General features: G+C 40.7%; 1 protein-coding gene across 2 annotated transcripts in view; it reads left to right on the top strand.

Moving 5' to 3' along the window:
• LOC131275586 (ral guanine nucleotide dissociation stimulator-like) overlaps nt 1-17,992 on the top strand; it is a 145,267-nt gene that overhangs the window by 65,899 nt on the left and 61,376 nt on the right. The window contains exon 1 of one of the 2 annotated variants that reach the window (XM_071211298.1): nt 14,503-14,589. The exons of the other annotated variant lie outside the window; for it this stretch is intronic. The gene's annotated coding sequence lies outside the window, so the exon portion shown is untranslated. Of the gene's footprint in view, nt 1-14,502; nt 14,590-17,992 lie in introns of those variants that run through there. 2 annotated transcript variants of the gene reach the window in all.

Here is a 17,992-nt window from a genome sequence, read left to right as displayed (position 1 = left end):
AGGTCCCATTGATTTCCAGCTTCTGGCTTCTTTCCCAAACTCTCTCTTTCTCTGTAGTTTTCCTGTAAGGCCTTCAATAATAAGATTAGGATCCATCCTAATTCATTCAGGCCACACCTCAACCAAAATAACCACATCAGGAGTTCCTTTTTACAAGGGTTCACACCACCAGGAATGGATTAACTCTAAGAACTTGTTTTTCTGGGTTACAGAGCTCCAAGTCACCACAACAGAGTTAACTCTTACTTTTAACATCAAACTTATGGAACTTGTGCTTTAAAAAAATAGTCTCAATGTATTTTTTTCATTTAAAAAATTATCGAAGTATACCACTCATGCATAAACATGCGTAAACAATAAGTGTATAGTAATAGTTGTGAACTTACAAAAGAAACATAGATACCATCATACAGGGCTCCCATAACTCACCCTACCACCAATGCCTTGCATTGTTGTTAAACATTCTAAACTAATGATTAAAGACCATTGTTAAAATATTTTTACTAACCAAAGTGTTTTCCCCAACCCCCGTATTATTATTATTAGTTTATATCATTTCTATATGAGCATACATAAGAAATAAGTGTATAGTAAAAGTTGTGGACTTACAAAGCAAACATGTATAACATTATACTGGGGTCACATACATCATTCCTTCACCAACACCTTTCACTGTCATGAGACATTTGTTACAGATTATGAAAGAATATTGTCAAAATCTTACTACTAATTATAGTCCTTTTCTCACATTTGGTGTATTTCCCCCCCAAACCACCCTAATATTATTTTTTAAATATAATTTTTATGACAAAGTTGTAAACTTATAAAACAATCATGCACACATGCAGAATTCCCAAACAACATCGATCTATCAACACACCACACTGTGATGAAATATTTTTTCCAGATAAAATAATATCATCTGATTATTACCATGTCCATAGTGAAGCCAAACTGAATTAGGGAAATCCCTAATTCACTACAAACATGTGGCTTTATCATGGTAACATAGGTGCAATAAAATTTGCCATTTTAAAGTGTACAATATAGTGGCATTAGTTACATGCACAATGTACTAACATCACCACCATCCATTATCACAGCTTTTTCATTACCCAAAACAGAAAAGACCCCTTAAGCATTAAGTCCCCATTCTTCTCACCCATAGATCCTGGCAACCTCTAATCTACTTTCTGTCTCTGAATTTGCTTATTCTAGACACATCACGTTAGTAGAATCATGCAGTATTTGTCCTTTTGTGTCTGGCTTATTCCACTCAGCATGATGTCTTCACTATTCATCCATGTTGTAGCAAGTGTTAGAACTTTATTCCTTTTTAGAACTGAGTAATAACATTTTGGTATAAATATACCACAATTTGTTTATCCATTTTCCATTGGGGAACATGTGGGTTTTTCCACTTCCTTTTAACTATTGTGAATAATGCTTCCCTAAACATTGGTGTACACATATGTGAGTCCCAGCTTTCAGTTATTTTGGAATATACCTAGAATGGAATTTCCAGGTCATGTTTTGAAGACCCATCAAACTGGTTTCCACAGCAGGTGCACCGGGCTGAATTTTTTTTTTTTTTTTTTTAGTGAGATTGGGGAAACAGGCACTATTTTATGTTGTTAATGTAAATTATTAGTACACTGTTTGCAGGGCATTTTTGTGATATTGATTGAAAGCTAAGGAAATATAGGGTATACATATCCTTTGTCTTTGTCCCATTTACTTCTACAAATATATTCTGCACATACTCTATGAATACTTTCTGCACGTAGACTTAGTTCCATTCACTTCTATGAATATTTTCTGCACATAGGTGGCAAAGATTTTGATATTCAAGGATACTCATCGAGTCGTTTGTAACACAAGGGATCAGAAATGTTATTTATTTTTTTAAAATGTTACATTCAAAAAATATGAGAGCCCCATATACTCCCCATACTCCTTACCCCACTTCTCCCACTTTAACAACCTCTTTCATCATCGTGACACATTAAGTTCATTTGGTGAATACATTTTGGAGCACTGCTGCACCATATGGATAGTGGGTTACATTGTAGTTTACGCTCCCCCCAGCCCACCCAGTGGGCATGGGAGGACATACAATGTCCAGCATCTGCCCCTGTAGTACCACCCAGGACAACTCCAAGTCTTGAAAATGTCCCCACATCTCATCTCTTCTTCCCTCTCCCTACCCTCAGCAGCTACCATGGACACTTTCTCCACATCAGTGATACAATTTCTTGGAAGAAGCTTTAAATTACATAAATGCTACATCAAAAATATAGGAGGAGTCCCATATATCCATCCCCACCACTCCCTCACTTTTCCCCCTAACATCTTTCGTTATTGTAGTGTATTTGTTACAATTGATGAACACATATGGAAGCATTGGACTAGCCATGGTGTGTAGTTTTCATTATAGTTTATACTTTTCACTGCCCAATTTTATAGGTTTTGGCAGAAGGTATAATGATCTGTATCCATCATTGCCATGCGATGCAGGACAATTCCATTGTCCCAGAAATATCCATGTTGCACCAATTCTTCCCTCTCCTTCCCCTCAGAAACTGTGGTGGCCACTACCTTTATGGCAATGTTACAAGTTCTTCCATTGCTCGAAAATTAATGTCTACATTAGTCCATAATTGCTTTCCCCCCTTTTGTTTGTTCATTCCTCAATCTTGAGGATGTTGGGATGGTGATGGCCACTCTGTTTCTGATTGAGTGGGGGCTTAGATCCATGGGGCAGATGGGATGGAGCTGTCTTGCTTCCCATTGTAGATACTCTGTGTTTATTGCGTATGGATGTTATCCTTTTGTTAGTTGTCCTGGGTAAGTCCAGTGAACTGGAGAGTAGATTTTGCAACTCTGCTGAGATTCAGGGCTCCACCGACATTCGAAGAGACCAAAGATTGAAGTACCTGGGATATATACTTAATGAATATAGTGCTTAACATGAGTTCAACTAAAAAGGGCAGAAGAGTCATGTGTAGGGAAATTATAAATGAGTCTAATTCTGTTACATTGGGAGAATGAATGTGACACAATGAGGAAAGAGGTTTTTGATGTGGGAGGAGTGGGCTGAAGGGGGCGGGGGTATATGAGGCTCTCATTTTTTTAATGTAACATTAAAAAAATAAGGAAAAATAAAATAAGGAGTATTCTATGTAATATGTGAAGATCTCTAAGGTACATTGTTCAAGAAATATAGAAAGGGAGCAGAGTGGTATATAGAGTATATTATCATTTGTGCAAATAGAAAATGCACCACATGTGTGTAACTGAAAGGATACATGAAACCATGGGGAGGAGGATTTGGTGGCTAGGGAATCATGAAGGGAGGAAGAAAGATATTATACAATATACTGCTTAGTACTTAAGCATTTTGTACCTTGTACACATATTACAGGTTTCTAAATATCCATACATGATGATAGGGAAAAGTAATTGCAAGTATGTCACTGGAAATTATATTACCAGATGATAGGAAATGTTTTCTGTATGTATGTGAAAGAGTTTTTAGAATAGATAAAGGATTTTAATAAATGTTTTTATGGAGATACTTTATATTTCATATTTTATACTATTTTATAGCCTAGTTTCCTTCCCCAATCTATATCCTATGCATATTTACATCATTTTTAGTGACTCCATAATATTCTCTTGAATTTAGTCTGTGGTGGACATTTGGGCAGTTTTCAATATTTTGCTCTTCTAGATATAGAGTGAGATGTCATATAATGTCCCAGAGGACATTAAGTATAAAAATATTCCCATTTCTTCAGTGGTTGGAATTAATCATTTTTCCTCAGAATATACAAATTGAAATTTTCTTAATTTTATTTAGTTTCCCTCATTGTCAGCAAATTGCTCTAACCATCCTTCTGCAATCCTCCTTCACCTGATGAATTTCCAGTCCTTATTCTGCTCTCCTCATGGCCACTTAGGCAGTAGCCTAAGACCTTTCCTTTGAGAGATTCTCTTCCTGTTCACCCTGAACACTGTTGCTCTCAAAACCCTGTATTCACTGTGTCCCTCCCTTGTTCCAAAACCTTAAATGACTTCACCTATCCTGTGGGTTACCTTCAAACCCCAGTTTCTCTCTCTATGTGATCCAACATGACTTCCATGCCTTCTGAAAAAAGAGGCCTGGGTCACCTTCCACTTTCTTGGCTTCAATGGCAATTTATATACCACTTTTCCCAGTCCTTTCTGCCCACTGTCTCATAGAAATAATTCCTTCTGTTTTCCTTGTTTAATACCTTGAATGAAAAAGTTAGCCTTCTTCCTAATTAAATAATAAGCTTTTTGTTTATATGTGTATATGTTTTATTCAGTAACCATTTGAATTATTCTTATTAGTCGGTGGTATCTACAGATGAATGGGAAGTTCTTGGTGATACTAATTAAAACTGAAGAAGAGGAGTTGGTTTTCCAATGTAAATTCTAGGGCAAAATGCATTCTCAGGAAGAAGTATGCTCTATCTACAATATACGTGTGTTATCAGAGATCATGGCACATGGGGTGAAGCTGATAAAAAAATATGTAAATGTACAGGATCTTTGGGGTAGTGTCACATAGGCTACATTCAGAAGATGGGATGCACATACTGCTACACAGAGTTCACCTGACAGCCCTTTGTTTCCAATAGGTGGCAGAACTGGTGAAACCAGTATAGATGCCCCTCTCAGCACTGTGCAGCAGCTTATAAAGGAGCACCTGGGAGGAAGCAGTGGGGGCTGTAATTCTAGAAAAGAAGTAAGGCTATGCAACTACATTTATTAATGTGTGTGGACTTTTGGTAGAAGATGGATTTTTTAAAATTAAAATTGGACCAGGTCAACTGACCCCAGAATGTGTTAGAACCACTGATTTGGCCTTGAAATCACTGCAGCAATGACCAGTCATTCCCAGGACATCTTCCCACAGCTGTAGAACAAGAACTCAGCCCCTAGACTTGGGTAAAATAGAAGAGTAGGGGACAGTTCCTGGCCAAGAGCTAAGGTCAGTGGGGCAGGTCAGCTGTGCCCTAAGAGACTTTGGGCAGGAGAGGGATGAAATCCAGATTGACCTCTTGACCTGTATCTGTGGGTGGTCAGCCCAAAGTCCTGAAAATTTTACCTAAAAAGACAGTGAAGAAGAGGAAGCGAAAGATGTTCCTGTTTTATGGATTACTAATTTAGATGCCCTTGTACAAAATGTGAAGTTAACCACAGTGTAATTACATTTTTGTGGTTGGCATTAATTTCTTTCTGTAATTAATTTTTTATATATATCTTTATTTTATGGCCCTTTACTCTTTTGGGAAATTGGTCAGACTAGCTTCATTGTACATACTTACCCAAAGTTTTCATGCTCGTCCCTTTTATTTCAAACTCAGTCATTTAATGAGTTGTATTTTGTTTTTCATGCCTGTGGCCTTTAACCCAGGCAGGAGAAAGCCACAAAGTAATACTGACTGCTCCTTTACTGAGCACTGAAGAAATTTGAAAAAAAGTAAAGGAATAAAGGAAACCAAGGTTTTCACCAGACTCTGAGCTTTGTCTGCCTGAAGAATGGCATCTGTGCCTCCAGGTCTCTTGCAAGAATAGATCTGAGTGAAGCCACACTCAGCATATTTATGACCAAATTGATCCCAATTTGGAGGCATTTTCAAGCAAAGGATCTTTCATCTCATTCCCTTGTGAGCAAACATCTGAAGAACGTTGGGCAAGAATCTCATCTTTAAGAATTTGTAGTTTGGATCTAGAAGTATAAAGAGGAGCTTGCAACTTGAGGAAAGCTTGGTGTTTGGCAAAGCACAAAGGCCTTCTTAGTTTGGTTTATTTAAATATTTCCCATGCTGACCTAGAGTAGAGATTGAGATGTTGCTTCATGTTATGATTCCCATTATTTATCAAATATCTCAAACTTGTAGCAGGGGATCAAATTTTTAGGGATCTGAGCCCAGGTCAGGGTATTTTGGTTGGAGGGAGTGAAGTTAAGCAAACACATGGCAGTCAGGACCTTCTCTGAATGTGAAAAGGAAAATTGGCTCAACGATGACACTGTATGTGTTTGACACAGTGAATGCTCACATAGGTGGCATGAGTTGGAGGGTTTAACATCTTGTGTTCTCGCTCTTTCCCTCCTCCACTGACTTCTAGTCTCTTTCTCCATTAATAGAAGCAGAATCTCTTAATCTCTAAGTATAGTTCCTGTCCCAATGTCCTTTCTCCTTCACCTCTGGGATTTCATGTGATCAATCCCCTGCTGCCGCTTCATCCATTCTCCTACCTTTACTTGTGTCTTACTTGGCACCCACATTTTCCACTCCTGCTCTTCTGACAGTTTCTTTATATGCATCTTGGCCATTCTATCTATAGCCACCCAACTCTGTTTAGAAGTCTGTGGGATAAATTCCAAAATCCTTAGAGTTTCATTCAAGACTCTCCAGTTGCCTTTTCCTGTCCTTCCTGCCCTGTGGCCAGCCTGCCAGGAAAGAAAGAGTTACTGTGATGTGTCAGGCTCTCTGTTGAGCACTTTATAAGAATTACATCCTCAAATCCTCCCAATAACCCAATTAAGTGGCTTCTGTCTTTTTATATAGAAAAACCTGAAATTGGGAGGAATTACACAAAATTTGCAATGTCACCCAGGCCATAAGTAGAGAGCTAGATTTTAAAACCTATACTCTCTCTTCTGCAACATGCTACATCTTGCTCCTGGGATACTCTGAAACTTTGTTCACTATATTATCCCCATAGTGAATAACTCTTCCTTCTGTTCACTTCCCTAAATGTCACCTGTCTTTTAAAGTATAGATCAAGTTCCAGCCTTTCCAGTAGAAACAACTGGGTAGTGCAAAGTTGATGAATTTTATAGGCAAAATATGGCTCTGTCACTTATTAGCTGTGTGTCCTTCGATACATCAGTAATTCTCTCTGAACCTCAGTTTTCTCATCTATAAAATGATAATTATTACATCAACTTCATAGCTTTTTTTAAGTCAAGGGCTTAGGACAGTCACACTGACTGGCACATTATTAGCATTTGATAACAGTTAGGTCTCATCTACCTTCTATTTGCTTAGAAATATATTCAAGGCCACAAGGTAGTTTTTGTTTGTTTTACTCCACAGTAACCACTAATGTCTCTTAAGATATTGCTCTGTTTTCTTCTGTAAGTCTGGGAACCCTTCTGGTTCAGGTCTGATGCCTTGCATAGTTGTTTTTAAGCACTCACTGCAGGAGTAAATGATGGAAATTGGGAAAAGAAATGGTTGAAAATATGATAGTGGAAAACAGTTTCCTAATCCAGGAGATAAGTTCTTTATAGAGTGAAGAAGGTAGCAAGGCTGAGTAGTGGCTTTCCAGAAAGATTTTGGAGTTTGCCCATTTATCTTCCTGCTTATTCCCCAGGAGTTTCCAGGGTCTGAAAGTTCTCCTAGGAGAAGTTATGAAATACTAGCCATACAGGAAGCCAATGTGGCTCAAGTGATTGGGCTCCTATCTACAATATTGGAGCTTCCTGGTGATGGAAAATTGGCCCACACCATGAGCTGGCCCACACAGAGTGCTGGCTCATGCACGTGTGCTGGCCCATGCGGAGAGGTCACGCAACAAGATGGTGCAACAAAAGGAGATATAGAGGAGCAACAATAAGAGATGAAGCAAACCAGGGAGCTGAGGTGGTGCATGTGATTGAGCACCTCTCTCCCAGTCCAGAAGGTCCCTGGATCAGTTTCCTGAGCTACCTAAAGAGAAGAAAAGTGGATACAGGAGAACACACAGTGAATGGACACAGAGCACAGAACAGCGAGTGTAAACAATGGGGGGTTGGGTGGGGATATATAAACAAACAATCAAATAAATAAATAAGGAAATACAAGCCATAAAGGGGTAGGGGAGAGGGGGAGGCTGCTACAAAGAAGTGGAACACCCAGGCCAAGTTTGTTCCACTGGAAAGCAACTGACAGTAAATCCTGAGGCTGGAATCCTCAGAGAACCCTTAGTTTTTAAAAATTTAAATCATTTAACATTTTCATTATTGTCTCCAACTGTTTTGCCAGTGATATACAATATCATCCAAAGTAGAGTAGCTGAAAGAAGTTAAAGTATCATGTTTTAGTTTTGAGTCCCTAAAATTCCTGTCCGTGGCTTACTTTCTTCCAGGCTCAGCCCAACTTACATGGCAGCACTAGAGAAATAGCCTGTGCCCCCACCCAAAAGGGCCTGTTCCAGTACCATCCCACTCAAGGCACATGCTTGAGTTCAACTCAGCAAATATTTACCAAATGCTTCCTCAGTGCGAGGTGCTATAGGAAGAACTTTTGTTTAATAGAGTCTTATGTCAAATTTCTGGTCTGAAAAGCTTGCAGCCCAGTAGTGGAGACAGCCTGGAGGCAATCAAGCACGATGTAAGGCAGGGGAATTCCTGCCACACACATGAACACCCACCTGCTGCTCTGGAAGGAATTGCAGCAAAGGGCCTTTTTTACCCTGGCTTCCCAGGTAAGTGCCATCCTGGAGGCTGGGAGACAACATCCTTAGTCTCTCAGCACCTCTGTTCAGAAGGAACTGAAATCCTGCTATGAAGGTGCAGCCTCAAGAGAACAGAATCCCTGCTTCCTCAGGGGCTATCTGTTCAGCCTGTCAGCAACCTTTACTGCCCTCGTTCCTCAAAGTCTTTGTCCTCCCATGTCTTAGGTCAAAATAATTGCAAGGGCCTGGGGAAAGGCCAATTACAAACACTTTTACTTGCTTTCTTTATCTGGATTCCTTGCTTCTCCTCACCATGCTGAATCTCAGCTACTTAGACTCCAAATTCTGAAGTCTATGCTTCATTCTTACGTTCTTTAAGTACATGTAAATTCACTTTCCAGAGCCTTTTTTTCTTTTGGTGGCCCCATTGTGGAAGAGGAGAGAGGGATTGGATTTTGTAAACTTCTGCTTAGTTTGCACAGATTTTCTGAATGATAGTTATTATCTCAATATTGAGAGAGTTATTTGCTTGTGCCATTGTATTTTTAAACTATTTCCATCACTGTGGAAATGGTATATATATGTATGTATATAGGTACATATATGTACATGTATACACACATATTTTTCCCTGATGCTAAAGATATCTAGGTCTTTGCTGTAGTGTGACTGTGGCTATCATTTTTGCAGAGGCAGCTCAGATCACTTGCACAAAAGCCTGTGAGAGAATGAACAATGCCATCATAAGAGGGGTGGACCAGCAGGTGGCTGAGGGTGTGTTTGAAAGGGCTCAAAAGCAGATGCAACTCCAATTTCAGCTCCTGAAGGTAACCTGCATCCAAAACCAGGGGGTGCACTATGGTGTGGAAGAAGCAGGGACAGAAGCTGGAAGAAACAGTCATTATGTGGGTCCACATAGAGCTGGATGACTTCTGCCAAGTGTGCCTGACATGGCCAGGGGACAGGAGAGGAGGCCTGCCAGCGCTTGCCATTCTTGCATCACTGCAGTGTGTGCTGGAGTTGGGCTTTCTTCCGGGGCTGTGGCTTTAGAAACACAGTCTCTCCGTGTCTCCTTTGCCCTTCCTGACTAATGAGTCATCCACATTACAATCCTGGTGACACCTGGTCCTGTGTCTAGGACTGGAAATCTCTTAATCAGCTAGTTCATCTCGGCTCCCAGCAGCTCTGAGATGTGGGTAATATTACTGTTCGCATTTCATGGATAAGGAAACTAGGGCACAGAATGGTTTATCCACAGGTCCTTCAGCTAATGGCTGAGCTAGGATTTGGGACCAAGTGACCTTGCTTCTGGGTCCCAAGTATAACCAAAATCTCAAGACCAATTTTTTTAAAGCAGGAAATCCCTTATCGACATAAAATTTTAGTCATTCAGTAAATGTCAATAAATGATTATAGGTCAATCAGTGATGGTGTATCAATTTAGAATTCATTTTGTCTGCTTCAGGAGACAGTTTCTAACAGCTTCCTCTGAACTAATACTTCTGTCAGGTATGTTTGGACCATCTTGCCTTAACTCAGGATCTTGGGGCTTGCCTGCCCATCCCCCAAATGATATAAATATAAATTCCTTGTCAGAGTTGAAGCTACTGTTGACATGAGTCTCCAAATTTGTCTGCTCAGACCAGGCTGAGTTGATCATCTCATCTCTCCCAAACACTCAAGGAGCCTGACTTGCCGTTAGTTTAGAATACCTCTGAATCAGCATCCAGTAGCATCCCAAATCTGCCTCTGCCCAATCCCTTCCCCTACTCCCACCGCTGCAGCTTTGAAAAACATACTTTTCCTTAATACAAAGCATGTAATTTCCCTTGGAGGAAGCAAAGAGTTACTTCATTTCCCAGTAGCAGTCATTTACCTAATTACCACAATCCACAAGTACATGCAGAAAATAGGCTTAACGCCACAGTGGTCGGTTCCATTGTAGTACATAAAATCGGAACTTCAGGTGCCCAAGAAAACAATTCCTTGAAAAAACAATTACTATACTGACCATGTGCAATCTATCTTAAACCACAGAGAAGTAGGAAGTTAACACTGGGCAAGACCAAAGAGACTTCCTAGTTGTAATTGGCTTGATTCATGCTAAGATGCAAGGGGTTTCACCCATCTTTGTTTTTACACTATTAGTGCCAATGTCAACATGATAAAAAAAAAAAGTCAAATGATAACTTACTCTTCTAAAAATTGTTTTGACCTAGCAGATTCCCTAAAGGAGCTTCAGAGCCCAAAATTTGAGCACTGCTGTCTTAGACAAGTCATTAATCAGGTTATTTAACTGAAAAGAGGTGGTAATAGTTCTACATACCCTGATGCTACTAAGGTTGTCAGGATGTTTAAGTAATATTTTAAAGTACTAAAGAAAATGGTAATTATAATAATATTTCTGGGCACGACAGAAGTAACACGGTTTAATGGCTTGTTTGTTGGGAGACTTGTGTTCTACTCCCTGTTAGGCCCAGAATTAAGGTGACCTTTGACAATTCCTTAACTTCTCTAAGATTTGATTCCTCATATTCAAAATGAGGGAGATGAACTGGATTATTTCAAAAGTTTTGACCCCTTTAAACAAATAAGATTATAAACCCTTTCCTCTTTGTTTTAATATCTTTATCTAAGTAAACTAAAAATGGATTCAGCCATGGAGGTGGATCTAGGTATTTTATTCCTTTTCATTTTAAACTTAGAAACAAATACAATTCTATTGCTGTTGGCATGGTTTTGCTTTTCCTATACAAGTTAGGGATGTGGAGGATCCTATCAGCCATAATACAGTCACAGGGTCCAGTTGCCTTAAACAACTACAAATGGACACAAGTTATGGAACAGCAGTTTTCCTACATTGGATAATAGTCAGCAAAGGACAGTGAAAGAAGATAGACAAACAAGATGAGCCCTAGAGAGATTTTCTAGGCCATAGCACTGGGAGAGGGGAACCAAATAGAGCCTGGTGCTCTCCCTGAGATGAGCAGAATTCAAAATTTTGGGGAGCCATGGTGATTAGAATTCACAGGATAGTGTGCCATTGAGGAGAGAGCTGGACAGAGTGAAAGCTCCAGAGATATGAAGGAGTCCCTCTTGAGTGTTTGATAAGTACATGCATGAGAGGAAACAACCATGGATGGGGAACGAACCACCCAAAGGAGCAGGCAGAGCAGTCCACACAGCTCATGTGGAACCACACAGCTCAGAGCAGTCCACACAAAGGCCTCTTTACACACACAACATCAAGGAGAGGGCCTCAGTAGAGGAGCCAAAATAGCTCTAGATGTAAGGCCATTGTTGACCCACCTAGTGAGGTTTAAAACATTTGGTGACAGTAGAACACAGACCAGGAGGGGAGAAATGGAAATATATTCTTGTAAGGGTTCAATAGTTGATACTTTATACCAGTTTTAAAGTGAGTTAATATTACTTGAATAGACTGCGATAAGTTAAAGATGTATATTATAAGCCCTAGAGCTATCACTAAAAAATCAAATGATATATCTAACAAGTCAATGAAGGAGAGAAGATGCAATATTGGAAAAATACTCAATTCCCCAAAAAGTCATCAAAAGAGGACAAAAGTAATGAAAACTTAAAAGTACAAATAGAAAACAGCCAGATGATCTAAATTCTAAAGACACCGACTAAAAGGCAGAGATGATCAGGTTAGATAAAAAAGCAAGTCCCTTTTATTATATGTTATCTATAAGAAACCCACTTTAAGTAAAAAGATGTGGCTAGAGTAAAAGCCAAAGAATAGAAATATATATATATATATACACACACTTTGGAATATTAATCTGAAAAGAGTAATTAATATCAGTTGAGGGAGTTGTGGTTAGCAGCACATATAGGAATCCCCTTAATTTTTAATGTAAGGTTTATAAAATCTAAGTATCTTTTAAAAAATAAAAAATGTATATTTTTAAAAATATCACATGAAATAAGTTTCAGAATAAGAAGAATTACTAGGAGTAAAGAAGACCATTTTATAGTGAAAAAGTGGTTATATCATCAAGAGGACATAATCCTAAATAGTTACATACCAAATAACAATGTTTCAAAATACATGAAGCAAACATTGCTAAAACTAAATGTAAAGTTAGCCAGACTCATGTTGCAGTTGGAAACTTCAGCATCTCCATTTGATGATTAAAAGAACATTTCATGACTCTCAGGATGGGAGTTCAATATTTTCCTGTTTATTGTGTGAGGCACTGCCCACTGATATAACACAATATGACAAGATGAACATTTACATATTCCACAGACACCCCCCTGCAGGTGCACCGTATCTTTTATACCCCCCCACACACACATCCAACACCCTATACCAGTAATTCCCCCTGCATATTTGCCAAAAGAACATTTCCAAAATTGTAGTTTAACCAGAGACCAGCAAATCTGCAGTTCACCTGCTCCTTCCCCTGTGTTCACTTGATTCAATGAGACTCCTCTCATGGTTGAAGGCAATCTCCTCTGTTAATTGTAAATATAATCACCCCTAGATGCAATTAACTGATAGCTTCCATCTTCAAAATACTCTAACAAACAGGCCAGTACTTGCTTGACTGCACAACAGCACAGCATAAGCTAGCCAAGTCCTCACATGAGCTGAACCACCACAGGCAGCTATGCACAGAAGGGGAGGCTGAGGCCCATGGTGGGAAGGAGGGACTTTTCCAAGATGCACAGTGGTTCCTTTCTTGGGATTACACTTTTGGCTTCAGAGGATTAGACCAGCATTCTGACTGCTTCACAGCAGGCTGCTCATGGTTCAACTCCTCCAAGAAGTTGGAGAATTAGAAAAAAATCATTTTTATCAACTTTCAAGAGTCCAATGGGGGAGGCAGAAGTCTGATCTGGATGCTTCTTCTCAACACTGTCCATTTTTCCCTCAGGAGCCCATGGACATTCCTGTCCATGAGCTGTAGAATGTCCTTCAGTATCCTCGTGGTCTGTACCCACCCATCACACATGCTATCCTCCAGACATATGAGATTTCCACATTCCTCCTTCCTCCCACTTCATCAACAATCACTCTATTACATCCCCAACCTGAGCCAGAGAATACTGGAGATTCGAGTCTGAGACTCATGGAGCAGGTGCACTTGCTTTTTTTCTCTATGTTGTGAGTCTCTCTGTGACCATTTTCTCTCCTGGTCTATGGATACATATATGCTCAACTGTCCTGGACCATCCTTCTTCACATTCATGTTTAGCTCTGTGCTCTCAGCACTTGGCCCCACATCTGGCACAGAGATGGTCTGAGGAATATTTCTTGACTGAACAGTTGGTGGAGCATTCTACTCACCATCAAGGATTAGAGAAAGTTGGTTTTCAAGTAATTGACATGTCACTGGGGAGGAAAGAAGGAGAGGTGAGCGAGGTGCAGCCCTAGACCCTACTGTCCAGGGACATCCAGGTTGAAGGGAGAATCCCAACCAAAATAGGGAATCATTACTCCTTTCCTGAAACATGGGGCTGGACGTGCAAGGAGCAGCACTGTCTCAGATTTGCAAGTGACTCTCCATGCCCAGGGTAGGTATGAGTGCTTTACAGTGTTGACATTTAAACTGGACCAGGGAGGGTGAGGAAGAGGTCAGCAGAAAGGAAGGAAAGTCACACTATGGGGGAGAAATGGCCTGAGCAAATGAGCCAGGTAGAAGACTGCAAGTCCTTTGTGTGGTGCGGGGGGAGGTTAGAAGGTGGTGTGTAGTGAGGGACATGCAGGGCTGGATCACTAAGGGCCTTAGGGAACACTGGCTCCCACTGCCCACAGGCTCCCTCCTCATCCTCATGCTGCAGAGCCTCCTTGCCTTGGTGCTCATGGACAGCATGGTACAGCCTGTTATCCACAGCCAGGGCCTGAACATGCTCCAAGCTACAGTGGCTCCCAGGCACTATGAGGTCCTATTCCCCATAAAATAGTTAGGAAGGAAGATATCTCTAGGGAACTTTCTACCGCTTCTTTTTTTTTTTTAATTTAATTTTATTTCCTTATTATCTTTTTTGAAGTTAATATGGAGCCAAGAGTGCCTACAACTGCAAGCAGGAGAATTACATCCATCATCTATGTGGAATCTAAGCCTCCTCTTGATACAGGTATGGAGTGGACATAACCATCCCAGGTTCCACAGGATGGAGGAATAGAGTATGGACTAGAGTGGACTTACTGATATTGTACTATGGAACTAGTGTGATTAGTAATGGAAGAAATTGTAGCATTGATATGGAGAAAGTGTTCATGGTACCTGCTGAGGGTAGGGAGAGGGAAGAAGAAATATGATGTGGGGGCATTTTCAGGACTTGGAGTTGTGCTGGGTGGTACTAAAGGGACAGTTGCTGGACATTGTATGTAAACTACAGTGTAAACCATTATCCATGTGGTGCATCAGTGTCCAAAATGTATTCATTAAATGCGATGAATGTGCCACAATGATGAAAGAGGTTGTTGATGTGGGAGGAGTGGGGTGATGTGATGGGGATGGGGGTACATGGGGACCTCTTATATTTTTTTAATGTAATGTTTTAAAAAAATAAAAGTGCTAGGGCCAGTAGGACAGGTCAGCTGCGCTCTAAGACTTTGGGCAGGAGAGGAATGAAATCCAGATTGACCTCTTCACCTGTATCTGTGGGTGGTCAGCCCAAAGTCCCGAAGATTTTACCTGAAAGCTGTCTGCCTGAAGAATGGCATCTGTGCCTCCAGGTCTCTTGCAAGAACAGATCTGAGTGAAGCCACACTCAGCCTATTTATGACCAAATTGATCCTGTGTTTGGAGGTGTTTTCAGGTAAAGATCTTTCATCTCATTCCTTTGTGAGCAAACATCTGAAGAACATTGTGCCAGAATCTCATCTTTAAGAATTTGTACTTTAGATCTGGAAGTGTAGAGAGGAGCTTGCAACTTCAGGAAAGCTTGGTGTTTGGCAAAACACAAAGGCCTGCTTTTTGGTTTATTTAAATATTTCCCACACTGACCTAGAGTAGAGAATGAGATGTTGCTTAATATTATGATTCCCATTATTTATGAAATATCTCAAACATGTAGCAGGGGATCAAATTTTTAGGGATCCGAGACCAGGTCAGGGTATTTTGGTTGGAGGGAGTAGAGTTAAGCGAACATGGCAGTCAGGCCCTTCTCTGAATGTGAAAAGGAAAAGTGGCCCAATGATGACTCTGTATGTGTTTGACAAACTGAATGCTAACAGAGGCAGCATGGGTTGGGGGTGTGTAACTTCTTTGTGTGTCCCCCCTTTTCCCTCCTCCCCTGACTTCCAGTCCCATTCCCCATTGACAGAAGCAGAATCTCTTAATCTGTACATGTAGCTCCTGTTCCCAATGTCCTTTCTCCTCCATCTCTGGGATTTCATGTGATCAGTCCCCTGCTGCTGCTCCATCCATTCTCCTACCTTTACTTGTGTCTTACTCAGCACCCTCATTTTCTGCCCCTGCTTTTCTGACAGTTTCTAAGTATGCATCTTGTCCATTCTATGTATAGCCACCCAACCTCTCTTTAGAAATCTGTGGGATAAATTCCAAATTCCTTAGAGTGTCATTCAAGATATTTCTGCCTCTCTCCAGCTGCCTTTTCCAGTCTTTCCTGCCCTGTAGCCAGCCTGCCAGGAAAGAAAGAGCTACTGTGATGTGCCAAGCTCTCTGCTGAGCACTTTACAAGAATTATATCCTCAAATACTCCCAATAACCCCGTTAAGTGGCTTCTGTCTTTTTACATGAAAACATCTGAAATTGGGAGCAATTACACAAATTTTCCAATGTCGTACAGCTCATAAGTAGAGAACTAGATTTTAAAGGCCATGCTCTCTCCTCTGCAACATGCTACTTCTTACTCCTGGGATTCTTCTGAAAATTTGTTGATTGTATTATCCCCATGGTGAATAACTCTTCATTCTTTTCACTTCCCTAAATGTCACGTCTTTTAAAGTATAGATCGAGTTCCATCCTTTCAAGTAGAAACAAATAGGCAGTGCAAAGTTGATGAATTTTGAAGTTAGATAAAATGTGGCTCTGTCACTTATTAGCTGTGTGTCCTTGGACACATCAGTAATCCTCTCTGAACCTCAGTTTTCTCATCTGTAAACTGATAATCATTACATCAATGTCATATGTGTTTTTTTAGTCAAGGGCTTAGCACAGTCATACTGCCTGGCACATTATTAGCATTTGATAACTGTTAGATCTCATCTACCTTCTATTTGCTTAGAAATATATTCAAGACCACAAGGTTGTTTCTGATGGTTTTAATCCCACAATAGCCACTAATGTCTCTTAACATTTTGCTCTGTTTTCTTCTGTTGGGTGGGAAGCCCTCTGGTTTAGGTCTGATGCCTCACATAGTTGTTTTTAAGCACTCACTATAGGGGAAAATGATGGAAATTGGGAGAAGAAGTGGTTGGAAATATGGTTGTGGAAAAACAGTTTCCTACGCCAGGAGATAAGTTCTTTATAAAATGAAGATGGTAGCCAGGATGGGTAGTGGCTTTCTCTCCAGAAGGATTTTGGAATTTGCCTATTTATCTTCCCTTATTATTCCCCAGGAGTTTGTGGGGTCTGGATGTTCTACTAGGAGAAGTTATGAAATCCAAGCCATACAGGAAGCAAATGTTGCTCAAGTGGTTGTGTTCCTGTCTACCATATTGGAGGTCCAGGGTTCAATTCCTGGGTCCTTCTGGTGAAGTCAAACTGACTCACACAGTGAACTAGCCCACACACAGTGCTGGCTTATGCAGGTGTGCTGGCCCATGCAAGAGTGCTGGCCTATGTGGAGAGGTGGTGCAGCAAGATGATGCAACAAAAAGAGATGCAGGGGAGAGACAATAAGAGATGAAGCAAACCAGGGAGCTGAGGTGGCACATGTGATTGAGCACCTCTCCCCCACTTCGGAAGGTCCCTGGATCAGTTGCCTGTCCTACCTAAAGAGAAGACAAGCAGGGAAGTCAATTTGTTTCAATGAATAGAGCATCCACCTACTATAAGGGAGGTCCAGGGTTCAAACCCGGGGCCTCCTGACCCTTGTGATGAGCTGGCCCATGCCCAATACTGATGCACACAAGGAGTGCCATGCCATGCAGGGGTGTCCCCCTCATAGGGGAGCCCCATGTGCAAGAAGTGCACCCATAAGTGGAGCCATGCAGTGCAAAAAAAATGCACAGCCTCCCCAGGAGTGGTGCCACACACGTGGAGAGCTGATACAGCAAGATGACACAATAAAAAGAGACACAGATAAATGGTGCCACTGAAAAGAATACAAGTGGACACAGAGGAACACACAGCAAATGGACACAGAAAGCAGACACTCGAAGGGGAGGGGAGAGAAATTTTAAAAAATAAATCTTTAAAAATAAGAGAAGACAATCAGACACAGAAAACACGCAGTGAATAGACACAGAGCACAGACAGTGAGTGCAAACAATGGGGTGGGGATAAATAAATAAATAAAGAAATAAGGAAATACAAGCCATAATGGGGTAGGGGAGAGGGAATGGCTG

This window comes from Dasypus novemcinctus, chromosome 23, assembly GCF_030445035.2.
Source record: "Dasypus novemcinctus isolate mDasNov1 chromosome 23, mDasNov1.1.hap2, whole genome shotgun sequence".
Classification (NCBI taxonomy): Eukaryota; Metazoa; Chordata; class Mammalia; order Cingulata; family Dasypodidae; genus Dasypus; species Dasypus novemcinctus.
Note: the sequence above shows the minus strand (reverse complement) of the source record. Positions and strands in the feature narration are given on the sequence as shown.